Raw genomic sequence first — 13022 nt, 5'->3', positions numbered from 1 at the left:
TTTTAAAGTTGGTTTTTTTTTTAAAGCATCGCATGAATAAACAGATAAATGAATGTTTTGTGTGGCACTGATGAGAATCCTAAGAATTCGTAATTGTCACGCTAATCAATCTTTTCGACATAATTTGTTTTCGCAATGATTAAAGAGAATATAAAATATTTCAATGGATAGAATCATCTCTTTGTATGGGAACCGTCTTCCACTGGTTTTCTTTGGTTGTTTAAATTTAATTATTTAAGGTGTTAATTTTTTATATTAAATTTAATTTTATAAAAGTTAAATTTTTTATTAATGTAAAAGTTTAATTGAAGTTAATATAGAATTATGTTAAATTTTAAGTATGAAATTAAGATGGATTTTTTTATTATATATTGTCTACTTATTATATTTATATTTTAGTTTTTATTGGTTTTAAATTATATTAAAGGTTTAATCTGTATATTGTTCTTAAGTTTTATTATTTTCATATTAAGGTTTAATGTAATCAGGTTTGAAAATATTAACATAGATGAAAATGATATGAACATAACATGAACAAAGATGAAAATTTTACCTTACTAGTGAAATAATGGTCTTTCGTAGTAAATGACACAAAACATAAGCTATAAAATTAATTTGGACCTTGGCAAGCTCCATAGAAGATGCTCCATGTTTACATCTTGTTCATAATCACCTCTCCTATCCCACAACTAGGTTTTGGCTTTATAATAAGCTTATAAGAAGAAATGAAAGATCTTGTAATGAAACTTTAAAACTGGGAACTTGATCTTCCCCAAAATCCTAACATACCTCTGCAACATTTGTCCCTGAGTAATCAAATATGGAAGTGTTCTACATCCATTTAGTTCTCTTCTAATAAAATACCCTGAAAGCATTCTTTGATTGTTGATTTATCCCATAAATGTTAAAATAAGTTAGATGTTTAATCATTTTCCGCGGTTTCCTTGAGAAGTGAACTTTAAAAATAACAATAAAGAAGTTTCTTCATTACTTCTACACGAGATGCAAATTCTTGGATCTACTTTATTTCTGTTTTAAATTCTATCCCAATTTAAAACCTTCTTATTGATAAAATTCCCAAGGAATTGATTGCACTTTGGAGGTTCATTAACTTTCCATAATTATTTTCCGCTAACAATAAAGTTCTTGTATCTCATGTGTTTGTGAAAGAATGTTTCCAATTTTGGTATTATAGAAACCTTTAGTTTTATTATAAACCCTAGAAATTTTGTTATCTTCATCCATGAGTCATGCACGTGCCTTCCTAATATTAGCTAAAAATCCATCCCAATACTAAGCCTTTACCTTAACCTTAACCTTAAGGCTTGAGCTTCAGCTTGTAGCCAACCCTAGCTCCAAACTAAGGTAGGTAGGGCAATATGAAATTTGTTCAATATGCTCCTTTCGTATTTTTTCATTTGAGGAAAATGTGTTCACCACATCCTAGAATCACATTAACACCTACTCTAACTTGAACCACTAAACCAACTTTCCAAATAAGGCCAAGGTAGTGCCAAGAATAATATATTTTCTAATTAAAATATTTCTCCAAAAACTACTAGAACTTTACCAAATAGAATGATGTTCTTAATAGCACAACGAGCATAGTAATTCTTGTATGAACCATACAGATAGAGAGCCACAAATCACACTATCATTATTATAAACATAAGTTCCAATCATTGTATTTTATAAGAAAAAATCATATAATATAACTGTTATCACCCCAAGAAACTCTCCTAGGTTGTAGCTTAGAGATGCTTTAGAACATTACAAATTCAACTTATTGTTGCAAATGGATGAATGGAAGGAAAGATGCTTGTTCAAGCCAGATAACCACTTCTACTATGCTTAACTCCATACATGCGTGAACACCCCCAGAATACAAGGCTTTAGACCACCAATTACTCACAGTTCAAAGATTGGGTGAATATGGAGAATACTGATCACACCAGCAGATGCACAAAAGCTTGGGATGGCTGGCTACAACCAGTAAAGAGGTCTGCAAATCTAATTCCCTAATGTACAGACAGGATGACAGCTCTCTGTCACTAAGTGAAAAGAAACCTGAATAACACATTCATTGATACATGCAAGATTTTAACACAGAGGTAGGATGACAGCTCCTCTAATGCTAAACATCAAGAGTTCAGGAAAACTACATATCAGGCACAACTTAGAACAAAATAGAAATGAAAAGTGAGCAATTAACAGCAAAAGAAGCTTGTATTAGCTGAAAATGAAGACGAAATGCTGCAAGTATCAAAGTAGTTATAGGCTCCAGAAGTTGAACTTTACATCAACTATCAACCCTAATTACATCCTGTTTCTAGGTATATATAGAGTTTCATTACAAAGGCACTTGGCCACTCTAAGTATGGAGGGGTCATAATTGACCACCAACCGCTTTAACTGCCTGATGGAGTCTAAGTGCGATTTCTTGCTGTAGTGGATGAATTTGATCTTCTCAGGTGCTTTGTTGTCCTCTCAGGTGGATGGAGTGTCGTATGGGATGAAGTCCCATAACTGTTAAATGCATTTGCTTGTCCGTGCTCTATCCTTTTCCTTCTTGGCCATACTATCTGTTGAATGTGGTTGTTGAGGAGGAAATGCACCTGGTACTGGTATACTGGTCACCTTCGTCCTTTGGGAGCACAAAATAGTTAAGAGACGCGGACTGCACAACAGGTAGATGAGTAGGAGGAAGGAAAAAGGTCGGTCGTTGGATCAAGATGATAAACGGTGGGGATGGCTTGGCGAGGGATATCGGAAGAAGTGGGAGCGGAATGAGTGTGGGCCATTGGATCTTGGCGGAGATGATCGGATGGCGAAGGGATGATCAGGCGAGTCGCTTTATCGGGCGTGACGGGAGTCGTCGAATCGGGTTTTTGGATCTTGGGCCTTTACATATGGTGACGTGCGATTGCGATCGAATCGCATCACAACATTGCATCGGTGGAAGCTGAGGGGCTCAGCCTTTATACATACCCAGATGCGATTTGTGATCAGATCGCATCGCAATATCGCATCAGCGAAAGCCAAGGAGCGTGGCCTTGAAACATACATGGATGCGATTTGTGATAGCGATTAAACCGAACCTGATAAAGGAATTAATCGTTTTTGGGACTGATGAAGGGAGAATGAGTGATGCAAGAGAAGGAGAAGATGACCATTGTGAGCTTCTTTTTAGTGGAACCAAGCGGACCAAGCTCATTTTTGACCTTCAAAAACTGAAGATATGTAGCGGCACTAACATTGGCTCCTTCTGGGGATGAGATCCTCCCTGTGAGGTCTCAAGAACCGTAGACCACTGCCTTCTACATCAGAACAAGACTAAAAACATTGCCTAGTATTCCATTAGGCATGGAGTCTAATTAAGTCTACACTAAAACCTGTAAAAGAACACATTTACAACATTAAGACTTGAAAACCTTAAACAACCTAAATTTTCAAAAACTGCCCATTTACTGGGCCACCAAAATTGTTTCCCCTTCTCTTGGTCAATATGCATGTCGGTTGATTCATTAAAGACTTGCAAAATCGGGTTGATTTGATCATCTACCTCAAAAAGTTTAGGGCATTTGACCTTATCAGGTAGAGATGGTTTATATTTCACCCCCTCTCTGTATGCTCTCATCCTTGGACGTTCTTTGTGGAAGCTTTTGTACACCTGCTGAATAATAATGGTTGCTATGTACTCGACTATGTCATTTGTGCCTTGCACAATTAATATAAATGGTGAACCAATGTATTCTTGTGTGGGGGACACAAAGACCTCACCTGCTCCTGTAGCTTTCTTAGAACAAACCCCATCCAAGGAGGTGTCCCAAATCTACGCACCTTCTTCCTCTGTGATCTGGCAAACTGCCCTTTCAAGCTGTGTGGAGGCCACCTAGGCAGGCTTCGGAATATCAAGACTGAGATTATTAGTATCAGCCTTGGGCATTGAGTTATGGCTGGCCTCAATGCCTAGGGGGTAACTATGAGGGATTGTCTCTTTAACAGATAGAGGAACATAAGATGATGGGGAACTGACTTCATCCTTTTTTATCACTAGGCTGAGGATAACAGCAGGTTGGTCAAATTGCAGATTTGCATAGTCATTGGAAGCTGGGCTGGCTTTAGGTTCAGGGTCTTCGAGGATGGGTTTCTTGAAGGACTCATTCTTCACTGGTTCAATCAGAGGCATGGGTATTCTTGGCTTCTAAATTTCTGATTGAAAACTTAAAGAAGAAGGGGAACCTTCCAGGCCTCTCACCTCTATGGCTGGGACTTTGAGGATGACAGGATCTGCTGCTGGTTGCTTCTGCTTATAAGCTTGTTGTTCTGCAGATACAACAAAATTATGAGCAGGGCCTTTAAATAATGACTTCTCATAGGCAAATCTAGTTAAGAAGGGGGCACTACCCTTGTCTTCCATACCATGGACCTCATCCTCTTCTTCAAAGTGCTCTTCTTCCATGACTATATCTTGAAAAAGGGTCTTCACCCTTTGGTCTCTGTTTCTTTGCAAACTCTGCAACTGCTCCTTTCTTGAATGCTGCTCAACTCTTAATTTGGAAACTTCAAAGGCCAATGACTCAATCATCCTAGCCATTTTGTCGATCTTGGGATCTGAGGATGATGAGATCTCACCCCTCTGTCTTCTCCTATTAGAGTTACCTTCAAGCCTTTATGCCGCCATGATGTTTGATTCTAATTCCAGGGTTGCATCTTGCATATCAGCCAAAGAAGCACATCTTCTCTCCCTCAGTAGTAAACAGAAACGAGAATCGAAGGCATTGGCATAAGTAAGCTTAGCAGAAGTAGGGGTGGGTTTCACTTCAGCTGGTATTCTGCTGTACATGCGGTTAAATCTCTTGTTGAAATCAGAAAGTAGCTCACCATTTTCCCTCTACAAGTTCCCAAATTCAGTATGATAGTAGAGCAGATCTTTTTTATCCCCCCCAATGCTTCAAAAATACATCATCTAAGGCTTCGATGTCTGCTATTGACCTAGGGGCCAATTCTCTGAACCACTTTCTAGCCTCTCCATCAAGGCTTTGGACAAACACTCTCATCCACACATCGTCCTCACTAATATCTAGGTTATCAGCATAACTATAAAAAGACTCAAGGTGCTCTTCAGCTGTTACTCCCTCTGTACTAGTGAACTTGGGCATATATTTCTAATATTCTCCTGCAGGCATGGCATTCAAAGGAACAAGCAAGACCAAGGGTCCATACCTAGTAGCTATGATTCTTTCCATCTTCGTGGGTGCTTGTTGACCTGCCATGACTGGGATGGGTGGACGGATGCTGGCAAGCTGAATGGTAGGAAGCAATGAAATAGATGTCAGGGACAAAGGAATATGATGGACTGTATGGGAGACTTTCTTTGGGCTGAGACCGAAGGGGAACTAAATGAACAAGGAGCTTTATGAATCTTTGAAGGTATTTCTTCACTAACAATGCTAGGCTCTATATCTTCAAACGGTATATTCTTAGCTATAGGACCCTCTTGCAGAGATGCATAAGATTTTTTAGGCTTACTTTGATGCTCCTTTCTGCGATGTTTTCCTTTTCTTAGCAATCTTCTTAGGGTCAGGCATTGGGTCAGCTGGTGATTTCTAAGGATTTCTTCAGGTATGCCTCACAAACTGAGCCAGAATTGAAATATGGAGTCGCCACTAGGTTGGTCCTCCAGTAGAGTCACCAGATAGATGATTACAACCATAAATGTGTCCAGACTTTATCTATCATCAAAGCGTGGAACTGTGTCATTCTCCCAGGGACACTAAGCTTCAATCTCCTCTCCCCGGCAACGGCACCAATTAATGTTATCACCCCAAGAAACTCTCCTAGGTTGTAGCTCGGAGATGCTCGAGAACATTACAAATTCAACTTATTGTTGCAAATGGATGAATGGAAGGAATGATGCTTGTTCAAGCCAGATAACCACTTCTACTATGCTTAACTCCAGACATGCGTGAACACCCCCAGACTACAAGGCTTTAGACCACCAATTACTCACAGTTCAGAGATTGGGTGAATATGGAGAATACTGACCACACTAGCAGATGCACAAGACCTTGTGATGGCCAGCTGCAACCAGTAAAGAGGTCTGCAAATCTAATTCCCTAATGTACAGACAGGATGACAACTCTCTGTCACTAAGTGAAAAGAAACCTGAATAACACATTCATTGATACATGCAAGATTTTAACACAGAGGTAGGATGACAGCTCTTCTAATGCTAAATATCAAGAGTTCAGGAAAACTGCATATCAAGCACAACCTAGAACATAATAGAAATGGAAAGTGAGCAATTAACAACAAAAGAAGCTTGTATTAGCTGAAAATGAAGACGAGACGCTGCAAGTATCAAAGTAGTTACAGTCTCCAGAAGTTGAACCTTGCATCAAAACATCAACCATCAACCTTGAATACATCCTGTTTCTGGGTATATATAGAGTTTCATTACAAAGGCACTTGGCCACTCTAAGTATGGAGGGGTCATAATCGACCACCAATCGCTTTAATTACCTGATGGAGTCTGAGTGCGATTGCTTGATTTAGTGGATGAATTTGATCTTCTCAGGTGCTCTGCTGTCCTCTCAGGTGGCTAGAGTGTCATATGAGATGAAGTCCCATAACTGTTAAATGCATTTGCCTGTTCGTGCTCTGTCCTTTTCCTTCTTGGCCATATTGTCTGTTGAATGCAGTTGTTGAGCAGGAAATGCACCTGGTACTGGTAGACTGGTCACCTTCGTCCTTCGGGAGCACAGAACAGTTAAGAGACACAGACTGCACAACAGGTGGACGAGTAGGAGGAAGGAGAAGGGTTGGTCATTAGATCAGGAGGATAGACGGTGGAGATGGCTTGGCGAGGGATATTGGAAGAAGCGGGAGCGGAATAAGTGTGGGCCATTGGATCTTGGCGGAGCTGATCGGACGACGGAGGGATGATCAGGCAAGTCACTTTATCGGGTGCGACAGGAGTCGTTGAATTGGGTTTTTGGATCTTGGGCCTTTACGTATGGCAACGTGCGATTGCGATCGAATCGCATCGCAATATCGCATCGGCGGAAGCTGAGGGGCTCAGCCTTTATACATACCCGGATGCGATTTGCGATCAAATCGCATCGTAATATTGCATCGGCGGAAGCTAAGGAGCGCGGCCTTGATACATACACGGATGTGATTTGCGATAGCGATTAAACCGAACCTGATAAAGGAATTAATCGTTTTTGGGACTGATGAAGGGAGAATGAGCGGTGCAAGGGAAGGAGAAGATGACCATTGCGAGCTTCTTTTTAGTGGAACCAAGCGAACCAAGCTCATTTCTGACCTTCAAAAACTGAAGCTATGTAACGACGCTAACAATAACCTATTAATTTAATGGGGTTTCTTAGTTGTACTATGCGTGTTGTTTCTACAATAAAGAGTAAAATATGATGATCCCCGATGGGGGTGTTCTCGCGGTCATCAGTTTCCGACATGATGCATAACCAGAACACATAGTCTAACGAGGTAGAGGAGTTGCCCGGAAAATTATGAAAATTCTGGTCATATTTAGAGAAAATCCAGCAAGGATTTTTGTAAATCCAAGTTATAGTTCTTAAACTTCAAAATTTTAAGTGTCCTAGACGTTTTTGATGGTGTTGAATCCATTTCCACCATCAAAAACATGATTCAAACACTGTCTCTAAAAGATTTTTTGAAATTTTTTTGCCTGGATTCCGACCACTTTTGGCCGTTTGTGTAATTCCTCCACCTTGTTAGATGACTCCTAACTAGAATGAGGATCTCTCCTCGTGTTAGTTTCCCGGCAGAAGTTATAATTGACATGTGGGTAATATGTTTGGTTAACAGGGTGGCAACCCTCGGTGTTAGAGCCTTACTCTACACCTAGCTCTGCATGCCCCTCGTGTGGCAATCCCATGGTTCCCAAACCTTGCTTCACGTACCTAAGTACGATGGAATTGAATGAAAGTAGGTGTGAGGAGATTGTTACGTATACGACAATGTTTTTGGAAACAGAATTCATTTTGTTCGTTCTAAGATGGATCACCCCTCTTATGATGGATTGGTTGCAGATGAATAATTCTGTGACATACAGGAAAATTCGATTTATAAGTTTATCATGCTAAAACATTTTTGGATGGCAGAGTACTGGTTTGTATTGTACACCTGGCTCGCATTTTTGAGTGCTGTTTTTGTTCACCTCATTCATCAAGCTCGAATTCTCATGTCTTTGCCATATTATATATGCATGGTCTTGCTCTCAGGGTGGTGAAAAGATTGTGTTTTGCTTGTTGATAATCATATGCCTATATGGATTCTTGGCCAAGACTTCATAGTCACAGGGGTGGCACATTTGGGGCATCCTCTTTGTAGCACTAACATCTATTCGAATGGGAATCCGTGCCTAATTTTTTCTAATTGGCTCCTCTAGAGGTCAAAAATAAAATTCTCCACTTGGAAGCCAAGGAGTTCAGTGATCGTGAATATTATTATGATTTAGAGATTGGAGGAAGTAGCCTCAAGTGCATTCCTAATCTATGGAAGTATTGTAAGAGAAGACTTCACTACATCCATCCTGTCACTTTGCATCATCAGTTGGAAACTCTACTAAGCATGGTAATTCAATTTAAGCAGGTAGATAACTACATGTTGTTTGCAGGTCAAGAGGACATTAAGAGAATCCTGAGGGAAATTAGGTATATCTTAGATGATATTGTGGGTAGATTGACTCAAGTGGAGCATTTGTGGTCTATGATTCAGATACTAACTCTAATGACCATCAAGAGGTGCATGTAGTCATCAAAGCTCTAGCTCAAACCATTGCTCATGCAAATTCTTCTCCTCATTCACTAGTCGTCATATTGAATTAATAAGTCCACAATGCAAAATATATCAGTGTTCACTGTGGGTTAGAACTTGTTTTTTGTAAGCAATATTATGATGTTTTGTCAATATTTCCATTGGGCTATGGATATGTATCGTTGCATTTCACTTCTGGCATTTTGCATGGCTCAATCAGAGCCTTAAAGAAATTGGAGGATCACAATTCTCTTTGTTGTGGTTTCTAGTCTTCCTGTACTCAACTAGGGTAGCCCCATCTTGTTAATTTTGTCTACTATTAGTTTATGTTGTCTCTGATTATCCCTGGTGGTATGATCTTCGAGGGCACTCTTTTAGATGTATGAATACTTTCCAATGTAACATATTTTGTTATTAATAGAAATCAATAAAAAAAATTGCCAAAAAAAAAAATTAAAATGGAAATAGTAAGTCTATATCAACAAATAATTTCCTTTTTTTTCGTGTTTAAAAGATAAGAATCAAAGTTATAATTTAGCTTTAAAATTCATCCAACAAAATGGTCATCATTTTCCATAAATAAATATAGAACATAGTTACAACCTTGTATTAGTGACAAAAGAATCAAGTTCCCTTAATCTATTAGACAAAGTGGATGTTAAGGGAAATCTATTTAGAAAGGAAGGAAATTGATTCCCTTAATCCATTAAAGTAAAATGAGGTGAAGAGAAATCATGAAATAAAGGTGGGGGACATAAATCTCAATATGAGATTTAGGTGCATAAAGTATCATCAATAATGTAAAAGTATACGAGTAAACTTAAAAGACGCCATTCTTATTCTCATAAAAATTCTAAAATTGGATTGTAATCCTAAGAGTTGTCCAAATCTCTTATGGATTATGTAAGTGATCTCAAATTAAACTGCAACATTTTTTCATTTTTTAAATTAAATAAACTAAACTCACGCAAACAAACATTTCGTTAAGATTCCACTAACGGTGAGAGAACCTAACCCTACTCGCACGCTATGGAAGAAAAGTTTATCGTATTATCCATTTGCCAAAACAATTACCAAGATGACCTGAAATTATTATCTATTTAATGTATTACGAGGGAAATAAAATTTGCGATATCAAAATTGTATTGTTTCATTCAAAAACATATGTATGTGAAAAACCAAAATTTTCATGATCTCGATCTATATATATATATTTTTAGGCTATTTGGGAATAATTTTTTTTTATAGTTTTTTTTAATAAACAAAATTAGTTTTAAGTATTGGAGGTTTTCACAATGCATTATATTAGATATCATTTTTTGGGATTCAACTGTGTTAAGTAAGTCATTCATCTATGACCATTTCCATGAGGTAGCAAGCTAAGTGGGCTTGATTGTAGGGAAAATTCCAAAGTTAAGTGCGCTTGAGCTAGAGGGGATCTGGGATGGGTGACCTCCTAGGAAATCCTTGTTACCGGGTGCAAGCCCCGGAAGTGATGATTGATGCTATGTGATTTATTTCACTAGTTTCAATCCCACTTCTTCACCTGTGTGTGCTAAGTGGACTACTCAAAAATCATTACCGATGCCATGAGTGCTAAGTGGACTATTTAAAAATCATGAGAAACTACCTCTCATGAAAATGGTCATAGATGACTGACTTACTTAACAAAGTTGAATCCCAAAAAATGATATCTAAAATTAACTTTGATAAAAAGTATCTCTTTAATAGTTATCTTCACAGATAAAAGTATGATATTAAATTTTAACCCTAATTTTTCTAGTAAATCATTTTTTCTTTTAACTTTTTCATTTCAATTATTTTAACAATAATATATATGTGTTTCATAACCATGGTTATAAACAAAATAGAATTAAAGAAAAAAAAATTGAAATTAAAAAATAAAATAAAAGAAAGTAAGATTAAAAAAGTTATAATAAAAGGATGTAAGATTAAAATGAGAAATAATTAGTGATATAAAAAGCTAGGACTAAAGAAAATTTATTTGATTGTAAAATAATATAATTTATCTTTATTGGTTCTGAATCAACATTAAATCGTCATTTAATTTATATAACTCTATTAATATGTGAATATAGTATCATATTAATATAGTATCATATGTGTTTGTATGTTATGCATATTTATATCTACCTTTAACATTGACAATTACAAAAATATATTTCTGTTTAGTTTGTTAGTTAAAGCAACAATATTCTTGAAATATTCAACTAATAAAAGTAAAAAAAAATGCAATATTTTTTATTATAAAAATAAAAATCAAAAATATTAAAATTTTGAAAAAATATTATATATGTGTCCAAGTTTTTACGCAAAAACATATAAAAGAAATAACATATATTACACGTTTGTAACATGTACTACATATTTATATATAACAAAAATTGTGTCTATACAACATGAAAAGAAAAAGGTTAAAGTTTTCTTATTCATAGTTATTTAGTATTTTTAAAAATATTACCTCTCAATATCACCTTTCAACCTATCCTCCTTTTTTTTTTCTAATCCACTTTTTGCCTGCAATGCCAACTCTTTAACCAATATTGGCGCTAAAATTCTGCATTCCCATGGTTAAAGTTGCTATCAGACTATGATGATTTGAAATATAAATTTCAAATCTTATATGTTATAAACGATATGTGATAGACTTTTCATATGACCATGAGAATGGGTGGAAAGTGGACGCATACCATGTCTTTTTAATATTATGAAGAGCAATATTAAATTTTATGTTAAAATTCATTTGTCCTTCAATATTATTTTATATTAGTTTAAAATAATTTCTACATGTAAATTGAATATTGAATGTTATATATAAACAAACTTAAATTATATTCAATTTAAATTTATATATAACTTTAAATTTAAATTATTATAAAATTATAAGTAAAAAAAATCTTTATATCATAATATTTATTTACACGATTGATGGATTGATTGATTGATATATATATAAATATTTAAACTATCGATTGATTGATTGATATATATATAAATATTTAAACTTAAATTATTATAAAATTATAGGTAAAGGGGATCTTTATGTTACAATATTTATTTATTTTCAATGGTTGATTCATCTCAAATCACATGAAAATTTCTGTTTAAAATAAAAATGTCGCGATCATTTTAGTTTCAACGAATGCTTAGAAGCTTAGACTATGTCTATTGTCATTGGTTTTGTTTAATATCTTGCACTCTAATGGAGTACTTTTAATAAAGATGGTGGTTTATATGTTAATTTTAATTTTAAAGAGTGTTTAGAAGATTAATCTAGGTAGTGGTGCATATATATATATATATTTTGATCAACGTGTTTGCTTTCTTTTAAAGAATGAAAACATTTTTGGTATTAAGGATATTTGATTTAATAGTATTTTTATATATAAAGATAGTGGTGCATATATATATATATATATATTTGATCAACGTGTTTGCTTTCTTTTAAAGAATGAAAACATTTTTGGTATTAAGGATATTTGATTTAATAGTATTTTTATATCTATTTTAATGTTTAGTTAAATTATTTTGTTAAACTTAAATTTAATTATTTATAATAATACATTCATGATTGATAATAGAGTATTTTTTTTACGTTTGTCGAATTATTTTAGGTCGTAGGCATTAATTTGTTTCCTTGCATCTAAGAAAGACGAGCTCCTAACCAAACAAACAAAGCTTAAAGTCTATTTTGCGACGAAATGGTGATTTCATCCTATCACTAATATCTACTAGATACCCTATACCCCATTATGATAATTAATGATGCTATTAGAAAGAGGTGATGTGGTATTTGAAAGAATCTAACCTTTGACCTCACACATAAAACCTAGATACTAAACCAAGTTACGATTCAACCTCACATCTAGGAGGAAGAGTGTTTTCTCTTTGTCTCTCTTTATATTTGTGTGCATGGATTTTTGATGTGTGTTATAATCAATCACAAGATACTAGGAAATATAGGAAATTATAAGATGTCAATCACGGAAAGAAAGTTTTGGGGTGGATGATAGTTGTATTAAATTTAAATGAATCATTAGGTTCCTAGGTTGGATATCATTCTTAGACAAAAAACTTAAATATTAGTTTTAAAGAAATTAGTGGTACTAGTGTACCACAAAAACATGGGTGATGCATCAACAATAATACAATGTTAGAAGGGTTAATGAGTAGTTCTTGTGAGAGGGCCTTGTGAT

This window comes from Pinus tabuliformis, chromosome 1_1, assembly GCF_031772625.1.
Source record: "Pinus tabuliformis cultivar Carrire ecotype Pingquan chromosome 1_1, CPIR1, whole genome shotgun sequence".
Taxonomy (NCBI): domain Eukaryota; kingdom Viridiplantae; phylum Streptophyta; class Pinopsida; order Pinales; family Pinaceae; genus Pinus; species Pinus tabuliformis.
The sequence above is the reverse complement of the archived record's forward strand: the minus strand, read 5'-3'. Positions refer to the sequence as shown.